The 26,468-nt window shown below is 36.9% G+C and overlaps 1 protein-coding gene and 1 pseudogene across 2 annotated transcripts in view; one reads left to right on the plus strand and one right to left on the minus strand.

Moving 5' to 3' along the window:
- Positions 1-26,468, plus strand: part of COL4A5 (collagen, type IV, alpha 5) — a 397,088-nt gene that overhangs the window by 83,479 nt on the left and 287,141 nt on the right. The gene's annotated exons all lie outside the window — the stretch shown is intronic.
- On the minus strand, positions 14,459-16,684 carry LOC102847738 (annotated as a pseudogene).

Below are 26,468 nucleotides of genomic sequence, written 5' to 3' on the forward strand. Positions count from 1 at the left end.
TTTGTTGATAGGCACTTGAGTTGTTTCCAGCTCTTTGCTATTGCGAACAAAGCCACAATAAACATGGGTGTGCATATCTCTGCTTGGGTGGCAGTTAGGGTTTCTTTAGGGTAAAATAAACTCTTAAGTCTGGAGCACATTATGTGTTTTAAAAATATACTTTTTATACATATCATGGTTGACAAACAAGTGAACCAGCATGTACTTGTAATTGAAAATTATTTCAATGACTCATAAAACCTCAATATCATTGCTCTTTCTTAATATGTGTCATATTTCATAAAATACTTTTTTAATATCCTAAGAAAAATAGGATTTGTGAAGGATTATTTAAAATTATAATGTTTACATTTAAACAATGTATTTACTATTTTCTTTGATAATAGCCATGTCACAGGAAACTTGTAAGTTCAGTGTTTATTTAAATGTGTGATCTGATTCATAAATGGCCCTGGGCTCTTTTGTATTGCATACCAATTGTTCCTAGAGTTTTTTTCTACGGCACTATTATAGTACTTATCTAAGTTATCCATACATCTTCATTAGTTGTTTATGTGCCTATGGATCTGTCAAGATTGTGAACTTCTAGAGGATACAATTTGTATAGCCCTCCTGCAGTGGTTCAGTGCTTTGCATACACTCTATACTCAGAAAACCTTTGTTGAATTGAATTGAATCATTTTAACATTGGGGATTCTGAAGTGACAATTTAGAAAACAAGATTTTCTTTTCTACATGTTGTCATATTTTATTTTTCATATAAAATCTTATTTTAAAACTTCCTATATTTGATGCCTATTAATTCTGAAGGAGGATAGAAGCCCTATTTCTTGAAGTTTTATTTTTCTGTTAACATTTTCATGGTGGGATCTATCTATCTATCTATCATCTATCTATCTATCTATCTATCTATCTATCTATCATCTATCTATCTATCTATTTTATGATGGCTTACATACAAAGTTCATAAAATTAGTATACATTATTTTTCACACTGGATCTTTCCCCTTTCATTTACCCATCCCTCCCTCCACCCATCAAATTGTGTGACCCTATGATTAAGCCTCCCCTCCCCTCCTTGGATCTTTGTACTCGTTCTCCAATAATGGTCTTATGCAGTATTTGTCTTTATGAGACTGAGCTCACTTAGCATAATGCTTTCTAGTCTGTCTCACCTTAGGTAGTAATATACAAAATCATTGCTCTTATATGCTGCATAGTATTCTGTTGTGTTAATGTACCATAATTTCCCATCCATTTCATTGTGGTTGGACATTTGGGCTGTTTCTATGTTCTTGCAATGGTGAATAATGCTGCTGTCAACATTGGTGTACAAGTTCGTGCCTCCATTCTCATTTTCTTGGGGTATATTCCAAGCAGTGGAATAGCTGAGTCATATGGATTTTTTATATTCAGCATTTTGAAGAAACACCAAACTGCCTTCCAGAGTGGTTGTACCATTTTACAATCCCATCAACAATGTGTAAAAATTTCTATCTCGCCACATCCTCTCCAGCATTTATTACTTCCTGTCCTGCTAAACTTTGCCACTGCGACTGGAGTAAGATGATGTCTCATTGTTGTTTTGATTTGCATCTCTTTTATTGCCAGTGATTTAGAGAATTTCTTCATGTGTTGGTTGGCCATCCAAATGTCCTCTACTGTGAAAAGTCTTTCCATGTCTTTTGCCCATTTTGTAATTGGGTTATCAGTATTTTTCTTCTGGAGGCCCTGTAGGATTCTGAAAACTTTCATGATGAGACCCTTGTCTGAAATGGTATTGCCAAATGTTTGATCCCAGTCAGTAGGTTTTCTTTGTACCCTGTTGGAAAAAACTTTTTGATGAACATAGAGATTTAATCTTTAGAATGTCCCATTCATCAATTTCCCCCCCATTAATCAATTTTATTCTCTTCAGATTGTACATTTCTGGCTATATTTGGAAATCTCTCTATACCAGAGACTAGGGCTTCTAAGCTTGGTCCCAGTTTGTCTTTTAAGAACTTTATGGTTTTGAGCTTTACTTCCAGAACCCAGATTGACCTTGAGTTGATTTTTGTGTATGATGTGTGATGTGAATCCTGTTTAAACATTCTGCAGGTAGCAGAAATTGAACATGTTGTAAAAACACTCCCCCACAAAAATTTCCTGAACCAGATGTCTTCACAGCTGAATTCTACCAAATACTCAGAGATTTATCACCAATGCCACTTAAGTTATTTCAAAATATAGAAAAAGAAGGAACACTCCCAGAAACATTCTATGAAGCAAGCATAATACTAATGGGAAAACCAGGCAAAGATACTACCGAAAAAGAAAGCTATAGACCAATATCTCTCATGAACATAGACACAAAAATTCTTTACAAAACCCTAACCAATAGAATCCAAAATCACATAAAAAATAATTCACCATGACTAAGAGGGATTCATAAGAGGTATGGTTCAACATAAGTAAAGGATGGTTCAATATAAGAAAAGCAAACAATGTAATTCACCACATTAACAAAACATAACAAAAACTGTATGATCCTAGGAATTGATCAAAACCCAACACCGCTTCCTATTTAAGACACTCAGCAAAATTGGAATAGAAGGTAATTTCCTCAACATAGTTAAAAGTATATATGCAAAACCAAGAGCCAATATAATTCTCAATGGAGAAAGACTAAAAGCATTTTCTTTGTGAACAGAGACTAGACAAGGATGTCCACTGTCACCAGTTCTATTCAATACTGTATTGGAAGTACTTGCTAGGGCAATGTGACAAGAGAAGGAAATAAAAGGCATCCAGATCAGCAAGAATGGTTAAGCCATTATTATATGCAGATGCTATGATAGTGTACACAGAAAACTCCATGGACTCAACAACAACAAAAAAAACCCCTTAGAGCTGGTATATCAATTTAGTAGAATAGCAGGATACAAGATTAGTATCCAAAAATCAGAGGGATTCCTCTACAATAACAAAGAGAACTCAGAGAAGGAAACCAAGAAAGCAATACCATTTACTATATCCCACCACAAGTTGAGATACTTGGGAGTGAACCTAACTAGCGATACAAAAGACCTATACAAAGAAAACTACAGAACATTTCCGCAAGACACAATAAAAGACCCAAAGTGATGGAAAAATGTGCCCTGTTCATGGATAGGAAGAGTCAATACTTGAAAATGATGATCCTACTAAAAGCAATCTACATATTCAATGCAGTCCCAAAACAGATACCAAATTCATTTTTCAAGCAGATTGAAAGGGAAATGGTCAAGTTTATTTGGAGAGGAAAGAGACCCTGAATAATCAAAGCACTTTTGAAAAACAAAACTGAAGTGAGAGACATAGCATTCCTTGACCTCAAAACCAACTACACAGTGGTAGTAACCAAAAGCATGACACTGGCATCATGATAGGCACACAGACCAGTAGAACAGAATTGAGAACCCAGAAATGGACCCAACTGATGTTCGACAGGGAAATAAAACCTATCAAACAGGGAAATGACAATCTCATCAACAAATGGTGCTGGGAGAATTGGACCATTTCTTGAATTTTTATTGAAAATAATTTCAAATGTTCTCTCATAATATCATTGAAGAAATGCCATCCTCCGCTTACTTTTTTTCTGTTCAGGATTTTTTCCATCTTACTTTTTTTAATTTTGTAAAAACCATGTATGGAGATCCAAGAAGGTAACGGTTGGGAGTAGAAGAGTAGGGTAGGGATGGGTAGGGATGAAATCACAGGGTTTCACAATTTGGTTGATGGAGGGAGTGGGTGAAGGAAACGAGAAAGATCTGGCAGGGACCATAAAAAAACATGGTAATAGTGGGCATAGTCCAATGGTGATTACAAAGAAATTGTCTTTTTCATTTGTGGTTTTCTCATTTGGGAATGGGGTGCATGATCTCTGGCTGCTTCTTGCTGTACAGGGGGTTTTAGATAAAGGGGATCCTACTTTAACACTTTAATGGTGGTCCTGAGTTGAAGCTGCATGCCTGCTTGTTCAGTGAGAGGATATTTTCCTGACGTTTTCTGCCCTTTGGACTGTAAAGTGTTTGCCTGGGTGAGTCCAATGGGGGTGGCTGGCTGCACTTTGAGGCTCTATCCACCTTCACTTCCTTAGCTGGCAGTTACATTTCCCTTTCCATCTTACTTTTTAAAAATAATTAATAAAGTTTTATTTTTCAAAATGTACAGTTGGTTTGAACTCTTCATGCATCTTCACCAGCATCTGGGCCATCACCACCCTTGTTCTTTCTGGTGTAAATTACTTGAGCTCTGTATTTTGAACCCAGCTTGATGAGTCCTTTATTTAGAAGCTCCTAAAGGGTCGCCCTGGCCAGGGAACCCCAAATCTCAGTCTCTGAGAGACAACAGCTGAGGTTATATCCTTATAGTTGGGAACTTCTTTACAGAAGTTGTCATATGTGGCTTTGTCAAACAGGACTGTTATTATTAATCTTGTCCTGAACTTTGCCTTTGGACTACTTCTTTTTTTGGTGGGGAGGTCTTGCTCCCAGATTTGTTCACTGAGTTTTTATCCTCCTTGGCTGACATTGTGGCATCTTTCTTTTTCTTGTTGTCCTTGAGTGGCATTGCAAAGCTCAGAGAGGAGCTACCACAAGTGCAGCCTTGGTAAGTCTTGGTACCTATCTTACTTTTTTATGTTTTACTTTCATTCTAACCATGGTCAGATATAGATAATTACTTGCCAATAGTGGATAGATTCGAAGCTTTGGAAATGTGTATTGTTTAATCTCACAAAGATGTCCAATTAGTTAATTTTAAATATAAAAATATAGGTCTAGCTGTTGTTATATATATTAAGTAATTTAGAATATTCTAAAAGGAGCTCTGGTAGCATGTTGGGCTGCTAACCAAGAGGTTGGCATTTCTAATTCACCAGTCTACTCCATGATAGAAAGATGAGGCTGTCCCCTTCCATAAAAATTTACAGTCTTCTAAACCTGATTGAGAGTTGAAAAACAGTGACATATTAAATAGTAAATAGCTTCACTCTGATAATTATAGATATATGTGCACTCCTAAAAATAATATTTCTCTTTTTCTCTACTCAATTTTTCCTGATATTTTTCAAAATCCTAATGTACTGTCACAAACAGGATATTGAAATTCTAAAATCCCTCCTGTTTATTCAAAGATTTCCAAAACTTTATTTCCACTCATTTGTAGAACAGTGTATATTTAGTTTTAAACAATTTTATCACATATGTAGTTTCTTGAATTCACTGCCACAGTTAAAATACTGAGCAGTAATGATAAAATTAGTATCACTTTCCCTCTGTTTTATAAAAACACAAACACATACATACATGTGTACCACCTGCCGCTGGAGAGCTCTGGTGACATAGTGGTAAGAAGCTGTGCTGCAGTTCCAAAGGCATTCATTTTAATCCATCAGCTGCTCCATAAAGAAGGATGACCTTTCTCCTCCTGTGTGATTTATTGCCTCTGAAGGATCAAATATGGTTGGTTAAATGTGTCTTACTTGACAGCACACAACTGTAATAACTATCCCTATTGTTAAATGTAATGAAACATTTTAATTTTTTAAAAGTAACATTTTATTTTTTATTTATTTTAATTTTAATTTTATTTTATTGTGTTTTTAACAAACATTTACAGAGAATTTAGATTTTCATTCATCCATTGTTGCACATTTTACCCCCTCCCTTCTTTCCCCCTCTCTCCTTTTTCCCCTCCCTCAGTTCACTTTTTTATAAAATATTCATTGTGGCACAGTTACCTACTCCCCTCCTTCCCCCCCGCCAGTCTTCTTTGCAATGATATACCTCTTATTCTGGGCTGTTTTCGTATGCATAATGCCTAATAATATATTCTTTTTAGACTATTCTTTCTCTCATCTGTTCCAATGCAATCTATCCACTCTTATCCTATTCAACTCCCAACCCCCCCCATGTCAGACCTGCTTTATAACAATGTTGCTATGCAGTATTTGTCCTTTCGTGATGGAAATATTTCACCAGCATGATGTACTTCAGGGTCCCTCATGTTGTGTAATGTTCATTGGTTTTCAGTTCTGTGTATGAATATAGTATATTCATTGTATGAATATATCATAATGACAGACTGGGAAAAATATTTGGTAATGACATATCTGATAAGGGACTCATATCTAAATTTTATAGAATATTCCAGCATGTCAACAAGAAAAAAGTAAACAACTCAATAGCAAAATGAGCACAGGATATGAATAAATACTTCACCAAAGAAGACATTCAGATGGCAAACAAACACATGAAATGTTTAAAATCCCAAGCTATCAGAGAGATGCAATTAAAAACAACTATGACATATTATGTCACTCCAGTAACAACAGCAAAGTTAATCAGAGCAGCAAAGAGTAAATGCTGATGAAGTTGTGGAGAGATTGGAATGCTTATTCACTGCAGGAGGAGGGTAAAATGGCGCAACCACTATGGAAGGTGGTCTGGCATTTTTTCAAAAAGTTGGAAATTGAAATATCATTTGACCAAGCAATGTCACCTCAGGGAATATACCCTAAAGAAACCATAACCACCATCCAAACTGATGTGTGCACACCCATGTTTATTGCTGTGTTATTTACAATAGCAAAGAGATGAAAGCAACCCAAGTGTCCATCAACAAATGAATGGTTAGAAACATTTTTAGATTGGTATTTCTTAATTAGTAGAGTTCTCTTGAGACTAACATAAGCTGTTGCATACATCAATAGTTTCTTCCATTTTCACTACTGAATAATACTATACATTATTTTATTACAATTTGTAAATAGTCACATTTTGAATAACATTTAGGCTTATTCCAGGATTTAGATGTTACAAATAAAGCTACTATGAGTTAGGGTTCTGTTTTTGTTGGGTTTGTTTTTTTATTTTTAAAAAAATTTGTTATTTATTTTCATTGAAAATATTTTATTTTGGTAAAATATGCAATATAATAAGCCAAAGTGAAAAGTAAAATGGTATTTAGTACATTAACAATGTTGTGGATGTATCATCACTACCTAGTTCTAGAGCATTTTCAATGCCACAAAGGGAAACCTTGTACCAATGAAGCAACAACCTTCCATTCCCACCTATATGAAGTCCCTTTTAAAAAAATTGCCTTTTCTAGATAGCTTATGTAGTAGTAGTTGTTGTTATGTATCATTGAACCAACTAATAGCTGACCCTACCCAGATTTTTTGGCATAACTTGGTGAGCAAGTCCAGGGCAATATCTGTTAGCTGAAATATGTCAATTGGTATACCATCTATTCCGGGGGCCTTATTTTTTGCTATTTCCTTCAAAGCAGCTTGAACTTCTTCCTTCATTGCCATAGGCTCTTGCTCATAGGTTATTTCATTAAATTCTTCTGTATCTGCCAATTCCTTTCGATACAATGACTAAGTATATTCCTTCCATCTTCTTTTGATACTTCCTGGATCATTTAATATTCTGCCTAAAGCATCCTTGATTATAGCAACTCAAGGTTTGAATTTGTTCTTCAGTTCCTTGAGCTTAAGAAATGCTGAACGAGTTCGGCCCTTTTGATTTTCTGACTCTAGCTCCTCGCACATTTCATTGTAATATTTTGCTTTGTCATTCCATGCTGCCTTTTGGAATCTTCTGTTCAGCTCTTTAGTGTCTTGAATTCTTCCTTGTGCTTTGGCTTCTCTATGCCCCAGTGCAATCTTCAGAGTTTCTTCTGACATCCATTTTGGTCTTTTCTTCCTCTTCTGTTTTTGTAATGACCATTTGCACTCTTCCTGGATGATACATTTTACATCCTCCCACAACTCATCTGGTCTTCGCTCATTAGTGTTCAAGATCTCGAACCTGTTCCTGAGATGATTCTGAAATTCAGGTGGGATGAAATCAAAGTCATGCTTTGGCTCCTGTGGGTTTGATTTAATTTTCCTCCTCTTCAGCTTGAATTTGCATATGAGTAGTTGGTGGTCTGTTCCATAATCAGCCCCTGGCCTGGTTTTCACAGCTGATATTGAGCTTCTCCAGCGTTTTTTTCCCCCGCAGATGTAATCTATCTGATTCCTATGTATACCATCAGACTTCAATAGGCAGAGAAAAAGATTGCCCACGTTTATCCGAAAGTGTTGCTGTTAGATTTGATCACCTGGTGGATTCAAGCCACCAGAAAGGTGCAGCATTTGGGTTAGTAGTGATACTTCTTAGGGACTATGCTATCAGAGCTCCTAGTTCTTATAATTTACCTATTCACTGTTCAGCTTTTATGTGAATATGAGGAAGTTAAAAATACCCCAACTTGGGTCAGATTCACTTTAATCCTCTAAGTAGCTTTTTTGCTCTTTAAAACTTTAAAGGATACCTTTGCAGCAGACTTTCTCCAATGCAACACGTGTTTTTGTTGTGTTTTTTTTTTTTTCCTTTTTCTTTTTAAATAGCTGTTTTCATGGATGTTGATTGTGGAGCCAAGTATAAAGACGTCTTTAACAAAGTCAGTCTTTTCTCCATTTACCATGATGTTGCTTACTGATCAGTTGGGCCTCCTCTCAGATAGGGCCAGTCTCTGGAGAAGGACATCGTGACTGATAAGGTAGAGTGCCAGCTAAAAAGAGGAGAACTCTCAATGACATAGATTAATATGGTGGTTGCAATGTTTAATTCAAACATAGCCATGATTGTGATGATGGTGCAAGACTGGACAATGTTTTGTTTCATTGTAAATAGGGTCACTCTGAATTGGAACCAACTGAATGACACCTAACAGCAACAGAATGTCTATATATGTTAATTGTGTTTAAAAAAAAGAAGGTACAGGTGGGGACACAGGAAGGGACCAGAAGGTGTTGTTTTCCATGCTGGTATAGGGTGACTTGAGAAGGCTATGGGTCCCCAAGAAGTGTTCTTGCTATGTACAATATTCTTTGCCAACACCACAATTCAAGCCATGGATGAATTGACCAATAAGCAAGACCAATCATATATAACCTCACTTCTCATCTACTACATAAAAACATACCATCAGCACTATAATCACATGACTTATGGCAAATCTTGTCCTGGGCAAAGTGAACCAAAATGTTGCTTCAGATGGAGCATAACTTCGTACCTGTAGTATGGTAAAAACAATTGAACTAGTCTGCTCAGTTATTTAGTTCTTGGCTCTGGACAATTCTGCTTTATTTTGTTTGTAGGGGGTTATATAAGTATTAGTTCTTTCAACTAACTCTGATTCAGAGAAAAAAAAATGTTATACATTCCGAATAATTTTTATCTACTACTTTTCAAATATATATATTTTTAAGTGTATGTGTGTTAACATCCAAATTAAAATGTAAATTTTATTTTATAAAACAAGAAGGTTCAAAACGATATAGAGAAAGGTGAGAGGCAATCAGTCATTACTTCTATATTTAGAGGACCACTGTTATTTTTCCCCCTGTATTCAAAAACAAACAAACTTTGTCATTGATGTTGAGTTGTAGACTCATGCAAACCCTCTATCAGGTTTCCAACTATGAATCTAAAGGGAAGACATTGCACCTCTTTCTCCCTCAGAGCTGCTGGTAGATTTGAACTGTCAGAAAAGTATAGTCTTTGAGTTAGCAGTGCAATTTGCATCAGAGTTCTCTTTTTAAATCTAGTTGGTAAGCAATACCATAACAGCAAAATGTATATTATCTTTTTTATTTCACTTTCTTCGTGTGCCAATTTTTCATAACATCTTCCCTAGTCACTATATACTCTATTGTAAATTGGTAAAATTGGTAGATTGGTAAAATTCCTATATTTGTAGCATTATCTAAACTATTATGCCTTTTGTTGAACATTTAAGTTAGCATCAATTTTTTAGTGTTAAATATTCTTTCCTTCTGCCTACATAGCCTATTTCTTAATCCTGAAACAATTGAAAATTTACTGCACTTGAACTACAAGAAGTCATTTATAATGAATTAATCATTTTAGAGTTTTTAAAGTTTGCACAAAAGGTTATAATAATAGGGTTTATTCAAGTTGTCTTGTAATTCTTCATAAAATTTTCTAATTCTTGAAATTTTTTGTTATCTATGGATGGCTTGCTATCTTTTTGTGCTCTGGAGTAGGTCATATTGCACAGAAATTATATGTTCTTTAAAAATATTATGTTAGAATTAAAATCTACCTGGGAGGCTTTTCAGAAACACCATGACATTTTAGAAAATTGAGTTGCTCAGATAGGGTACAATGTGAGAAACTCATTGAAAGTACTCTGGAAGGATAAATATCAGAAATATAACCAAAGCCCAAAACTTTGGTCTTCAAGTCTGACTCAGAGCAACCTGTTAAGGTTTCCTAGCCTGTGAATCTTTATGGAACTAGACTGTCTCATCTTTTCTCATGGAGTGACTAATGGGTTTGAACCCCAACTTTTGATTAGCAGCCAAACACTTAACACTTAAACACTATACCAACAGGACCCTTGATGATTTTATATGTATGTATAAAATCTCAGATAAGAAATATGCAATACTAATGGATAAAATGTAGAATACCAACCTAAGGATAATCAATCCTAAGGAGAAAACTAGACCAAAGGAATAACAACGAAATATTTATAGACCAACATGATGCAGAGTGCCTGAAGTAAGCCCTGCCCACTGCCACCTCAGAGTCTGCGCTGAGCATCCAGAGGCATTCTCACCTGCCAGGGCTGCACAGAGTGCGCAGAGGAGGCCCTGCCCACTGCCACCACCGGTGCGCAGGAGGGCCCAAAAGGAGCTGCTCAGGAACTCACCACCACCTCAACTTTGAACTTGTGCTTCAAATTACCTGTGGAGAAACAGGCCCACCACAGTGGGCAGAGGAAGGGAATCCTTCTCACTGTTCCCCATGAATGACCAAATAGAAAGGTTGACATGGGGAATTAAGTGTGCAGAAATGACAATATCTTATCTCTTAATTACTGTACAGGCACTACCTTTGTCTATTACCTACAACTCAGTAAAATATATCAATCAAAAAATAGTTGCTGCCACTTCTGGTCCAGCCCTTAAAATCTGCATTGCCAGTAACACTATAATAAAGGAACTGATTGTTACAATTGATAGAACAGAAGCTACCTCACACACATCAAGACGGACATCACATGATGTCAAGGAAGGAGCAATCAGGTTCACACATTATGAAAAACAAAACCAGTCTTATCCAAAAAAGCTGACCAGATCATTGATCCAATGAATAACCCAGAGACAGGAAGGCAGAAAATATACACTGATGTGAAATTCTAAGAATTGGCACTCAGGAAATTAAAAATGGCGAAAGAAAAAGTTGAAACCATATTAAAGAGAGAAAAGATGGAAATTGAAGAAAATAAAATTAGTGTAGAATGACTTCAAATGAAACAACATATGTGTAGTTGCAATTTCAAAATGGGAGGGAGAATTGGAGAAGTGATACTAGAAGAAAGCTTTCCAGATACAAGGAGATGCACATTCAAGATACTTAGTGAACTCCACCAAATATATGTTGTAGTCAGATTCTCCAAAATTGAAGACAAGGATACAATATTAAAAGTAGCACTCCTACAAAGGAGAATCAATCGATTAAGCTCTGATTTCTCAGCAGAAACCATGCAACAAAAAGATAATGGGCTGGCATATATAGAAGATTGAAAGAAAACAATTTCCAGCCAAGGATTCTGTACTCAGCAAAATGCATCAAATATGAAGGAGAAATTAGATATTTTGCAGAAAAGCAGGAACTTAATGGAATTTGTGACAACAAGACCACCTCTACAAGAAATACTAAGGAAGTCACTTACACAGAGACTCCAAAGAAAAGTGAATGGACCATACTATTCAGAAACAACAGAAAAAAGAAACACAAGAAAATGGCAGCAATAAATCCTGGCCTGTCAATAATTGCACTTAATGTGAATGGCTTGACCACACCAATTAAGAAAAAGAGTAGCAGGATGGATTTTTTAAAAAGCCTATCAATATATTGTCTATAAGAGAAAAATTTAAGAAATGAGGTAAAAGATAAACTAAAAATCGAAAGGGGGGGAAGAATATACCAAGCAAATGACATTATAATAAAGGAGGAGTAACAATATTAGTCTCTGATAAAATTGACTTCAGGATGAAATCCATTATAAAAGATAACGGTGGGTACTATATAATGATCAAGAAGACATAACTTTGCTTTACATCTACCCACCTAATGATTGTTGTTCTTAGGTACCACTGAGTCAAGTATGACTCATAGCGACTCTGAACAAAAGAATTCAACACTGTTATATTCTGTGCCATCCTCACACTTCCTGAAACACTAGAGCCCATTGTGGCCGTCACCATGTCAATTCACCTGGTTGAGTGTCTTCCTCTCCTTTGCTGACCCTCAACCCTTCCAAATATCATATCCTTCTCTAAGGAATAGCCCCTCCTAGCAACATGCACAAAGTATGGGAGTCAAAACCTCATCATACTTGCCTCCAAAGAACACTCTGACTGCACCCTTTCCAATGGTGGTCTACCAAATGATAGGCCTGCAAAATGCATAAAACACAGGCTAACAGATTTGAAGAAAAAATAGACAGTACCAGTAGGAGTCTTGAGACCACACTTTCAACAGAGAACAGTTCAACTTGGAAGAAACTCAACAGAGATGCAGAAGAACTAAACTATACAATTAGCCAACTTGATCTCATGAATGTATTCAGGATACTTCACCTAACTAAAACTTGTTTACTTCCTTCTCAACTGTACATAGTACGTTCTCCAGAATCATACATTAGGACACAAAGCAAGCCATAATAAATGGGGGGGGGAACCACTCCACATTGAAATAATATGAAATATGTTCTTAGATCACAATTCCATAAAACCAGAAATTAAAAACAAGAGGATAAAAACTCCACCAACTGAAAGCTAAATAGCACCCTGCTTGAGCATTATTGGGCTGCAGAAAAAAAATTTAAAAAGTGAAATAAAAAACTTCCTTAAAATGAATAAAAATTAACTACAAGATACCAAAGCTTCTTGGATACAGTTAATGATACCTTTCCTCAGGGAAATAGCTATAGGCAAATATATAAAAAAAAAAACAGAGCAAAATTAACAACACCTCCATCAAATATAAAAAGGACAAGGTAATATCACAGCCCCTAGTAGAAAGGAAATATAAAGCAAGACAAGGCTGAAATCAGTGATGGAAAACAAAAAATAGTTGAAACCATCAATAAAATCAGGAGCTGGTTCTTTAGATGGTCAATCAAATAGACACACTTAACAAGAAAATAAAGAGAAGACACAAATAACACAAATAAGAAAATAAAGAGGTAATAACACAACAGAACCAGCTGATATTAAATGAATAATAATGGAATATTATGAAAAATTATACTCAGGTAAATTTAAAAACCTAATAGAAATGGGCAAATTCCTAGGAACCCACATCCTACCCAGATTGACACAGACAAATGTAGAACACTTGAACAGACTCAGCACAAAAGAAAAAATTGAGCGATCATAAAAAGACATCCAACACAAAAGTCCTGGCCCAAACAACCTCTCCAAACATTCAAACATTCAGGATAAATTATCACTGATTCTACTTTAATAATTTTTTTCTTTGTTTCCAACCCCTCCTACATCACACTTAATTGAATTCAGTGTAGTATGGCTTCTAAACTCTGCTGTTTTTTCTTAGGGCAGCACCAGTGAATGGCCTCACTTTGGTCTTCTGTTAACCACATAACTGGGACTTCAAAGAGCTCACTAGAGCTGCCTAGAGATGATTCCTCCTGGAGAAAGGTCTTTCTTCATTCTTTTATAATTTCTTTGTCTTTTTCTTCCTATCTAATATGGATTGAAGCTTAACATCAAGAAAACAGATTCTCACCACTAGGCCAATTGGCAGCACCATGGTAGATGGAAAAGAAATTGAAATTGTTAATTTTCCTTGCTCAGTTGCACAATCACTCTTGGCACCAGCAGTCAGGAAATAAAAAAAAATTTTTTTGCATTGGGAAATCTGCTGTCAGGGATCTTTCCAGAGTGTTGAAGAGCAATGATTTCAGTCTGGAGACTAAGATGTGCCTGATCCAGGCTATGGTCCTTGCAATTACTTGCTATACATCAGAGAGCTGGACAATAAATAAGGATGACAGAAGAATCAATGCCTTTGAATACACAAGTCTGTACTGAGTTTGATGAAACTAGGCTGCTCCTTGGAGACAAGGATTCTGAAGCTCCATCTGACATAACTTTGGGCATGTTGCCAGGAGCAACCAGTCCTTGGAGAGAGACGTTATGCTTGGGTGGGTGGAGGTACAGCACAGAAAGAGAAGACTCGATGAAATGGATTGACTCAGTGACTAGGGTAATGGGGATAGGTGTGTCAGAGACAATAAGGTTGGCTCAGCATAGAGCAGGTTCAGAGCTGTTGGACATAGGGTTGCTGTGACACTTGGTTGATTTGATGGCACATAACTACAACAAAAAAAGGGTTTTTACACAGGAATCTGCCTTTTCAAGTACCATGTCAGAAATCTTGCCTGAAGACTAGTCCCCTAAGCCACCTTCTTCTAGGCTTGAGCTCAAGCTCCTCTTTCCTATGGTGCAGTTAGCTGTAATACTATTGGTGCAGTAATAATGGTTCTCTAGAGAATAGGATATGCACTCAAGCGCTTTCTCTCAACCTCCTTCCTGCTATCTTCCGTCCACTTTCTCTTGATCTGCTTCTCCTCTTGTTTTTTCTCCACATAGGTCTGGATCCTGTAGCTTTCTTCGTATGTGCTGGTTTTGATTGCAATTTGTACTTGCTCAGGCTGGCTGAGTGATGCAAATGCTAACATGCCATCAATCCAGGATATATGAATGTTACCAAAGGCTCTTAAAAACCGGTAAAGGTCATGGCTCCTCCACTCTTTGTGGAAGATCACATGAGAAATGTAGTCACACTTAGGTTACAGTTGCAGATAAGTTCAGACAGGGAGCATCCATGATTCTTATAAAAAATAATTTATTAAAACAAAAGAGTTTTGTGGTTTTCTTTTTTTCTAAAAAAAAAAAATCCACAAACACCACAAGGTTTGATGAATTTCATTCTGACTGAGATGAAAACTTCTGGAAGACTGAGGAAAGAACCTAGATAGTTTGCCATTTTGATGAAGAATACCCTGCTTTGTGAAGCTGTTCAGAACTTGTCATAACTTGGAAAACTTGCACTTTTCAACTTTAGGAGGGTTGAAAGGTGTTTCTTTTAACTGCTTTTCTAATTCTGCCAGGAATATGTTGTTAATTATGTTCTTAAAAGATTATATGCTGGCCTTGAGTATACAAGTGTCTGGGGAAGATATACATTGTCATCTCCTTAAATTTATTTAAATCTAGGGAGCGCTGGTGGCCTAGTGGCAAGAAGCTGCACTGCAATCCCAGAGGTGCACAGTTCAAATCTACCAGATGTTCTGCCGGAGAAGGAGGGACAATCTCCTCCTGTACCAGTCGCATCCGATTTGACAGCACACACACACACAAAATAATAAAATAAAAATTAAAAAATATTTACATCTGCAAGCGGTGGGCAGTAGAGCTGGTTTACCATGTGCATGACATCCAAGAGCTTGCCGTGTCCAATGGCCAGTTTCCCTGAGTTACCAATGGCATGAATGACCCTAGAAAATCTAACTCTGTTATTCATTTCAGTCCCTCCTGTTCTTTTTTTTTTAAAAAAAGTGTGTGCTTTATTTTTTGTTTTATAGAAATTTTGTTTGTATACGTTGTGTTTAGTTTATATACATTCTGTTTGACAAATTCTTCTATTCACATTACGTTTCATTCAATCATTCCCATGCATTTTGTTTTATAAAGTTAATCACCATTGATCCATGTGGCATTACCCTCCTTTTTTCAGGTCCCCATTGGATCTTTCTTAATTCCTTCAACCCCTTCCTCTGCCCACCAAACTCTGCGATCTAGTAATCTTTAGCATGCTTCTGTTTCTCTGTTATTTTTCTTCATCCACTTTGCTGATAACTGTATACCAGTCTTTCTTTGCCATTTCTTATGTCTCAACAAAAATGCCTTTGGGCTACTTTCTTCTCAGAGTCTGAGAAGTCAATTTTCTTTGGAACCTGGTACATGGCTTTAAGTCCAAGTTCATGTTTTCATCACTTTGCAATCTTTTATTTTCTCTGTGACTTGATCAGTAAGCTTCTGATCCTCAGGAATCATCAGAGGACGTGTTGAAGTGTTAGGAAACATGAATGGCAGGACTTTAGCACCATTGGACTGTAAATGCTTTTTTCATCATGCTGCCCCTTAACTGCCTGTCTTTTTCCTGATTTAAATATGGAAAACCATTGCAATAAAATAATTGAAATAAAATCCTTGACTTGCGAGAATTTCAGTGTTTGAACTCTGACAAACAAATTTGACAGCCACTAAAAATCTACTGAATGGTTTCGAGGAAATGTAAAAGTTAGATAACTTCATTATGTATTTTGAATCCATGTGATTATACTTAAAAGTGCAAAGGCCAAATTTAAACAGCAAAATCTCCATGACATGTATTTTGAGATTCTGATATCTCTCTTCTGGAGTGTCAGTGACTGAAGGTCGATCACTGATTCCAGAAAGCTCCTCATCGATAGTGAAGAAGTCAGCCTCCTCTATGGCTTGGTACACTTTGTGAAGATTATGCCTGATAATCTCCATTCTGCAGGGTGGCTGGAAGCTGGTCTACCAGACCGTTATGCCCACAGAACCTCACAGCCACAGTGGTGGCAGCAGCAGCAGGAGTAGATAAAATGATGCTAGCCTACTTTACGTATTTTCTAAAAATAGAGTAAGAAGGAATATGCCTAGAGTGAATTCTATGATGTAAGCATAACCATGATACCAGTCAAAGACATCACCAAAAAGAAAAAGAGATAAAAGAAACTGAAAACCAAAACTATAGACCAGTGTCTCTCATGGACATAGGCCAAAATAATCCTTAACAAAATCCTAGCCAATAGAGTCTTCTAACAATATATAGATAAAAAAAGTAATTTATCATAATCAAATGGGATTTGTAACAGGTATGCAAGAATGATTGAGCCTAAGAAAAAGAATTAATATAATTCATTATGTAAACAAAGCCTATTGCAGGAACCACATTGTCCTATCAATTGATGTAGAAAAAGCTGTCCATAAAATCTGACATCTCTTCCTGATTAAAACACTCAACAAAATAAGACTAGAAGGGAATTTCCTTAACCTAGTTAAAAGTATATAGGCAAAATCAAGAGCCAACATCATTCTCAGTGGAGAATACAATCACTACCCCTATTCAATAGTGTATTGAAAATCCTCACTAGAACAATTAGGCAAGAGAAAGAAATAAGAGGCATCCAAATTGTCAAAGAGGAGATGAAACTATACCTATACACAGATGATATGATAGTGTATTTGGAAAACCCTAAAGACTTAACATAAAAAAAAATCCTTTTAGACAATAGTAGACATGTTGGACAGAATGGCAAGATATAAAATCAACATACAAATAAATATCATGTGGATTTCTCTACAACAACAAAGGAAATGTGAAAAAAGAAAAACAGTAACATAATTTGAAATGTTTTTGCTGTTATTAGGTGCCATTGAGTTGAGTAAAAATCATAGCACCACTATGCACAGTGAATCTGAACCCTGTTCTATCCGGTGCCATCTTCACACTTCCTGACACACTAGAGCCCACTGCAACAGTCACCATGTCAGTCCACCTGGTTGAGAGTCTTCCTCTCCTTTGTTGACCTTCCACTCTTCCAAGCATCATGTTCCTCTCCAAGGACTGGCCTTTCCTAGCAACATGTCTGAACTATGTGAGTATGTGATGCCTCATCATCCTTGCCTCCAAGAGAACACTAGCTGCACCCTCTCCAAGACATATTTATTTGTTCTTTTGGCCATCCATTGGTTGGCCAGTGCTTTTCTCCAACACCACAGCTCAAAGGCATCAATTATTTTCTGTCATTTCTATACATTGTCAAGCTCTCAGTTGTATAGCAAGTGATTGGAAAAAACATGGCCTCAATCAGGCACTGCTTAGTTCTCAAACTGACATCTTTACTCCTCAATAATTTGAAGAGGTTCCTAACTGCAGATTACCCCAGTGCAATGTGTCTCCTTATTTCCTGACTGCTGGTACCAAGGGTGTTAATTGTGGATCCAAGCAAGATGAAGCTGTTGACAGTTTCAATCTCCTCTCCATCCATCATGACACTGCCTGTTGGTCTAGTGGTAATAGTCTTTGTTTTCTTGATATTGAGACGCAAGCAATACTGAAGGCTGCATTCCTTGATCTTCTGCAACAAGTGATTCAAGTCCTCCTCATTTTCAGTAAACAAGGTGTGGCATGTACATAACACAGGTTGTTGTTGAGTCTCCCTTAGATTCTGATGCCACTTTCCTCTTTACAGAGTTTAGCTTCTCAAATAATTTGCTCAGCATACACACTAAATAGGTATGGAGAGAGAATACAGCCTGACACACTCCTTTCTTAGCAAGATAGATAAAAATAAGAGGATTACTGAGCAAGATATGGGAGGGCAGAGGGATGTGGAAGAAGGGGAAAGGAGAAAAATCACTAGCATAGCACAGGCTAGTGGGCTGATGTGACTGTGAAGGAAGAGGAAATACGCAATGGGGACTTGAAAAGATTGATAAAGTAATTATATAAAATAATGTGAATGAACGTATAAATTACAATGTACATGAATGAAGCATAATGTGTATGAGTGATTGTATAAAATGCAATGTGCAGGAATTTAAGAAATGAAAAATAAAATATATTTAGAAATACAAATTTATTAATATCATTTTTTCTGTAACGTAAAGTTATTTGTTTTCAGATGAAAAGTTTTACTACCTTTAAAGTACAAATCATTAAAACAGATGTGTAGTGGAACATTTCTTATACACATTTAAGTATATAGAAACTAATTTCAGCATATGTTACATAAATCTGACAAACCTCAGACTTCAGTCTTATAACACAGAAATAAGCTAATAGAATAGTATTTGAAAAATTTTGAGGGACATTTTATCTTTAGCTGTATTATCAGCACCTACTAAGCTGTTGTGTATTCACAATTCTCTTCAGTTTATTAAAAACCCAGCCACGGAAAATGCTCTGCCATACAGTTCAACTGTTAACCTTATGAGATTTGAATCTACTTGTTGATGATGCTTGACTTGATGAGTTTGGAAGGGTCAAAAGGGATTTACATTTACAAAAATCATTCTTAGGCCATTCTAATACAGACGACCCCAGAGCCTCTCTCAAAGAAGTACTGGTATTGAAAGAAAATGGTTGTGGTGCAGTGGTCAAGGCAAAACCAAATTTTATGAAATTTAATTTATAACATTGGCACAGGACAGAGCAAAGTTTAGAGCTGTTGTACATAGGGTCGCTATGAGTCACAAGCGACTCGACAGCGCATAACAACAACAATGGAGTGTAATGATAATTAAGCAGTAGATAGAGGATATTCATACAGAAAGTTTAAGTTGTTGTTGTTATGTGCCGTCGAGTCATTTGCGACTCATAGCAACCCTATGCACAACAGCCCTAAACCCTGCTCTATCCTGAGCCAACCTCCCCGACACACCCATCCTGATTACCCCAGTCACCGAATCAATCCACCTCATAGAGGGTCTTCCCCTCCTGCGCTGTCCCTCCACCCTCCCAAGCATGATGTCCCTCTCCAAGGACAACATGTCCAAAGTATGTTAGACGAAGCCCAAGAATCCTTGCCTCCAAGGAGTAGCTTGGTTTAATACTCTCCAAGATAAATCTGTTTGTTTAAGTAGTCAAGGAAAATCCTTGAAAGATATTTTATATCTCCATAATTATGTTTTTATCTTGAAAATGTAATATAGCTCATCTTTAAAGACAACAGGAAGTGTAGTATAAAGATTTAACCCACTGTATAGCTAATTGGATAAGTAAAATGATCCTATACATAATGAAAGGATTCTCATTTTTATAAAAATATTCATCTAGAGATTGGACAGCTACTATAAAAATCTCTGGCTGTTTTTAATTGTATTATTGGCTATAATTAAATTTAAGGTGAGCAAGTAGATTTATGAGGTATGTTATACTCTGAGAAGTCATCTTCTCCCACACGATTAACAGCCTCTGAAAACCCGCCTGAGTGTCAGCTATGGGTTGGTTCCGACTCAATGGTATACAACAACAACAACAGTATGTAAAAGCCCTTTCCCAAGTAATACCTAGTTCTGTTATGTTTTACTTTCTCCATAATACATAAATTCTCAAAGGCTGACTGTCTCAATTTAACCTTTTGCTGGATATTATATTGGGTATGGTTGACTATTATTTCCATGTTTTTGTAGAAAACACTGTAGATCTAGTCTCAACATTAATTATTTTATTCAATGGCACTTTAAGCTATAATAGTTATAGACATTTAGCAATGAACCTAAATGTTTGAAAAAGGATGTGAAGGTGACCCTTCAACGTTGTGAGGATTGGAACCACTAATCTCTTTTGCAGTCGAAAAATCTATATATAGTTTACAGTTAACCCTAGAGCACAGATTTAAACTGCTTGGGCCCACTAATGCACAGATTTTCTTCCCTATTGCTATTGCAGTGAGCTCCAGTGTTTGGAGTGTTGCTTGAGACTAGAACTAGATGATGCCTGGCTATCACTAAAGTGCTTTCTAATCAGGGCTGCAGTAATCAGAACTTGATAAAATTGAGGTTGGAGAGGACACAGAACAATAACTCAAGTTACTTTAGAATCAGAAAATAAAAAACTCACTAAGCTGGTTAAGAGTATTCTCTGAGACTACTGCATTGAAATAGTGTTTAAACCTGTACCAAAACTAACCTCTGAAGTCCCCTTTTATCTAAATAATAGAGTGTCTCAGAAAATAAAGCATATTACCTGTTGAGTACAGCGCTCTTTAAAAAAAAGCATCTTTATGAGACAAAACAGTCAACATTTACTTGAAAATGAAGATGAGTATATGGAGGGACAGCAAGGAAATTGGATTAATGGAAATGGAACAATCAGAATGGAAATATTAAGAATGTTCATACATTGTGAGGAACTTAATGTTACAAAACAATTTGTATAGTGCTTTGACAATGGGAACTTTCACCCCAAAAAAGCAGTATTATTTTTAAAATAAAAGAAACTAACTTGTTGCTGTCCAGTGACCCTATAAGACAATGTAGAACTGCCTCGACAGAGTTTGCAAGGCTGTGATCTTACAGAAGCAGACTGTCATATCTTCTCTTATACAGTGACTGGTGGTTTCTGACTTCTACAATTTCGGTCAGCAGGCCAGCACTTTGCCACTCAACACTAGAGCTCCTCCTTGTAGATATCACTCAAACCTCACTTCATTGCTGTATAATTGGAACTGACTTATACCTAAGCCTCCGTTGGTTTTCCCAGGCTGTATATTGCCTAAGAGATTGCCCATTTTTGTCCATCATTCTTCTGAGGACTTACTAGTGGGTTTGAACTGCCGGAGAAGTGTGGCCTTTGGGTTAGTCACACAACTCTCTACTGACTGCATTGTTAGAGCTCCCTAATATGGAGATTGTTGATTGTTGTTGTTATATATTGTTGAATTGCTTGCAAGTCGTAGTGAAGTTATGTACAGCCCTGAACCCTGCTTTATCTTGAGCTAACCACATTACAGCCCGGAACCCTGCTTTATCTTGAGCTAACCACATTGTCTCTCTCACACCTACCCCCATCATCCCAATCACTGAGTCACTCCTCCTTATCCAGGGCCTTTCTGTTCTGCACTGTCCCTCCACACTTCCAAGCATGATTCCCCTCTCCACGGACTGGTCCCTCCTGTCAACATGCACAAAGAATGTCAGATGGAGCTTCAAAATCCTTGTCTCCAAGGAGCAACTGGTTTCACCCTCTCCAGGATGAACCTGTTTGTTCTCCATGGTATATTCAATACTCTTCTTCCGCACCACAGCTCAAAGGCATCAATTCTCCTTCTGTCATTCTTCATCATTGTCTAGCTTCCTGATGCATAAGAAGTGATTGGGAAGACCATGGCCTGGATCAGGTGCACCTTTGTCTCCAGACTGACATCATTGCTCTTCAGTACTTTGGAGAGGTCTCTGACAGCAGATTTTCCCCAGTGCAATTCGTCTTTTGATTTCCTGACTGCTAGTGACAAGAGTGTTGACTGTAGAGACAAGCAAACGGAAGCTATTAGCAATCTCAATCTCTTTGCTGTCTACCATGGTGCTGCCAGTTGGTCCAGTGGTGAGAATCTGTTTTCTGTTTTCTTTTTCATTTTATAGTTTATTAAGAACCTTTTCATTTATCTTGGTTTAGCTTTTCTGTTGTCATAGTTTTCTGGCTTCTTTTTTTTTTTAAATCTTACAATTTTTTTAAAAAAATTTTACACTGGTTTACCTACAAAGTTTGTATACATTGCCCCATCTCTGTTTTCTTGATATTGAGCTTCAATCCATATTGTAGGCTACAGTCCTTGATCTTCTGTAGCATATGCCTCAGGTCCTTTTCAGTTTTGGCCATAAAGGTTGTGTCATCTGCATTGGACAGGTTGGTGACAAGTCTTCCTCCAATCCTGATACCACATTCCTCCTTAGCTTGTTGGTGGTGGTGGTTGTTGTTGTTAAGTGCTGTCGAGTCGCAGGCGACTCATAGCGACCCTATGAAGGAGAGTCCTCGACGCTTGGGTGCCTTTCATCCTCTCTCCAGGTTCATAGGGTTTCCGGAGGCAAGCTATTATGGAAGTGGATGCCACTCCTCCTTCTACCCTTAGCTTGGTACTCTTTAAATTATTTTGTGACATTTTAGTCAATTTTCACTTTTGATGATTTTGTAGATTAGTCTTTTTGTTAGAATGAGCCTGCACCTAGTATATTGCCAGAAATCAACTTGGAAAACAATATTAAAATCTGATAGACATTTAACAACAAACAACAACATATTTATATAGTGATTAATTTTTATATTTCTGATACTTAGAAGATAATCAAAGGATATATAAGAAATAGATTATAGCTATAAACCTACAATACTTTTTTCTTGTTTTTATAAGTAAATTTCTAAGCACAAGACTATATTTAAGTACTGTTTTGACCTCAACAAAACTAAATTTCTTTATAGTGTTGCAGAACTTCTCCACAAATCCAGACACATCTAGAATTTTGGAAACTGTAAAAGATGCTATTTCAAATTTTTATAGGAACTCTACTATTTATTCTAATCACTTGAAAGAATTATTCTAGGAAGAGTATACTTTAACACATGAAATTGCAAATAAATCAGTATTTATCCAAAGGGTCTTAAGGGCAAATGCATGATAAGAATGGTAAGTTAAAAAAGAAAAAATATAATCAGCTGGAATTAATGCAAGAATCAGGAGGTAAAGGGACAGCTTGTTCTTTTAAAATTTCATTTTGAGGTGCGTAACTCTTTTATAAGCAAGAAAAGATTTCAAGTTCTAACACATTTGTATTATTTTCTTAGTCTGTATTCCAGTTTGACAGAGTCCTGATAGCACAGTGGTTGATCACTCAACAGCTAACTGAAAGGTCAATGATTCAAACTCACAAGATGCTCTGCAGGAGGAAGATGTGTCACCTGGCTTCCATAAACATTTCAGCCTTGGAAACTCTTGACTACAGTTCTGTGCTGTCCTATAGTCACAATCAGGAGTCACAATTGACTCAACAGTAATGGGTTTCTTTATTACAGTGTGAATGGAATAATAAGCTCTTAATGCTAGAGGTACTTTGGTCTATTGTTATTAAAGTACTGACTCCCCACCCCCCTTCAACTTTGTTATTCAGTTTGAGGATAGGTTATATAGAGAAAGTTTTATATGGAAATAGTTACTTTTCTAAATTAATATTCACCCTATTCGGGACTCATGTATTTTTAAAATACTTTATATGTATATTAACATATAAAAATATAGATTCTATACTGGATCAGTTGTCAGGACCATATAGATGGAGAAGAGATTGAGGTTGTTAACAATTATAGCTTGTTCAGCTCCACAATCAACACTCTTTTTTTTAATTTTTTTTTTTTATTTCACAATCAACACTCCTAGCACCAGCAATCAGGAAATCAAAAGACGAACTGCACTGGGAAAATTTGTTGTCAGGGATCTCTCCAGAGTACTCAGAAGCAATGATGTCAGTCTAGAGACTAAGGTGTCCTAGATCCTTGGGCCATGGTATTCACAATTACTTGGCATACATCCAAGAATTGGAGAGTGGCAAAGGATGACAGAAGAAGAATTGATGCCTTTGAGTTGTGGTGCAGAAGAGTCTTGAACATTACCATGGGCTGCCAGAAAAACAAATATGTCTGTCTTGGAGAGGGTAAAGCCAAGTTTCTCCTTGGAGGCTAGGATTTTGAAGCTCTAGCTCACATATTTTGGGCATGTGGCCAGGAGTGACTGGTCCTTGCTGAAAAACGTGCTCAGAAGGGTGGAGAGACAGTGCAGGAGAGGAAGACCCTGGATGAGATGGATTGATACAGTAACTGAGACAATGGGGGTAGGTGTGTCAGAATTAGTGAGACCGACTCTGGACAGGGCAGCCTTCAGGCTGTTGTACCTAGGGTCGCTGTGAGTCACAGGTGACTGGATGGCACATAAAAACAACATACTGGATAAATAATTTTTTAAAAGAATGCTCATACAGTTCAAACTACATCCTTTCACTTTCATCATTGAATCTGAAGGAAACCTGGTGGTGGGCCTGCTAACCCAACAATCAATGTTTCTTTCTTTTTCTATTGATTTAGCTTTTAATACAAGTTTAACAGTCAGTGTTTCTAATCCACCAGCTTCCCCACCTGAAAAAGATTGGCATTCTCCTCTCATAGTGACTTAGAGACTTAAGAAGCCAATGGAAGATTACTATGACTTGGAATCAACAGTAGGGGATTGGACTTTCTTAGATATATTCTTGAGATACTTAGACTCTGGACTACAACAAAGTGCTTAAAAACTCACACAAATATTTAAAAAAGAAAGAATAAAATGAGAGAAGTAGCATACTTTGGCCATGTTACAAGTAATGACCCAGAGAAGGAAATCAAGCTTGGTAAAGGGTCAATGGAAAAGAGCAAGAATTCTCGGGTGTTTATATGGATACAATGGCTGCAACAGTGGTTTTGCAGAGATTGTGAGTATGGCACAGAAGTAGGCCGGATTTTATAGCAGCCTTTGGGCTAACAAGCTGACTTGTTACAGACTATGCCAATCACCTATTGTCATCCAGTTAGAAATTACTTAGAGTCGATCTCCAGGAAGTTTTCAGAGGCTGTAAACCACATAGGAAGAGATTGTTCACCTTTCTTCTACAGAGACACTGGTGAATTTGAATGACCAGAGAGTCAGTGCCTTTGGATTAAGCAGCACAACTTCCTAATGACTATGCCATCAGAACTTCCTGTGTCACTGTTATTTTATTGTTGATGTTAGGTGCCATCTACTTGAGAATGACTCATAGTGACCCTGCCTATCCTGTGCCTTGCTCACACTTCTTGCCATGCTAGAGCCCATTACAGCAGTCACTGTGCCAGTATATCTGGTTGAAAGTCTCCTTCCCATTCGTCATCCTTCTACCTTTCCAAGTATGATATCCCTCTTTAAAGAATAGCCTCTCCTAGCAACATAAAAGTATGTGAGATAAAACTTGATCATCTTTGTCTCCAAGGAGCACTCTGGGTGCACCCTCTGTAAGATACCTGTTTGTTCTTTTAGTAATCCATAGAATATTCAGTACTCTTCTCCAACACCACAGGTCAGTTTTTCTGTCATCCTTATTCATTGTCCAGCTCTCAGATGCATATGGAATGATGGAAAAAGACCATGGCCTGAATCAGGTGTACCTTAGTCTTCAAATTATTATCATTACTCCTTAACAATTCGGAGACTTTCCCAGTGCAGTATGCCTCCTGATCTCCTGACTGCTGGTACCAAGATGTTGCTTGTGGATCCAAGTAAGATAAAGTCACTGACACCTTCAGGCTTTTTTCCATCTGTCATAATGTTGCCCATTGGTCCAGGAGTGAGAATATTTGCTTTCTTCACATTGGGATACAATCCATATTGAAGGCTTTGATCTTCTACATCAAGTGCTTCAATGTCCTCATCACTTTCAGCAAGCATGGTTGTACCATCTGCATAACATAGATTATTGATGAGTTTTAATCAATTTTGCCCGTAATATTTCAATTGCAACATTAGGCTTGCCACTAGATCTCCCTTTGAAATTTGAAAATAATACAGCTATTAATTTTTTTCTTTTATGCAATATTTTTTCTTATCTAAGAAATATATAGAAGGAGAATTGATGCCTTTGATCTGTGGTGCTGGAGAAGAGTATTGAGAATACCATGGACTGCTAGGAAAACAAACAGATTTGTCCTGGAAAGGGTTAAACCGGGTGGCTCCTT

This window comes from Elephantulus edwardii, unplaced genomic scaffold (assembly GCF_000299155.1).
Source record: "Elephantulus edwardii isolate Elephantulus edwardi_28Jun2011 unplaced genomic scaffold, EleEdw1.0 scaffold00083, whole genome shotgun sequence".
Taxonomy (NCBI): domain Eukaryota; kingdom Metazoa; phylum Chordata; class Mammalia; order Macroscelidea; family Macroscelididae; genus Elephantulus; species Elephantulus edwardii.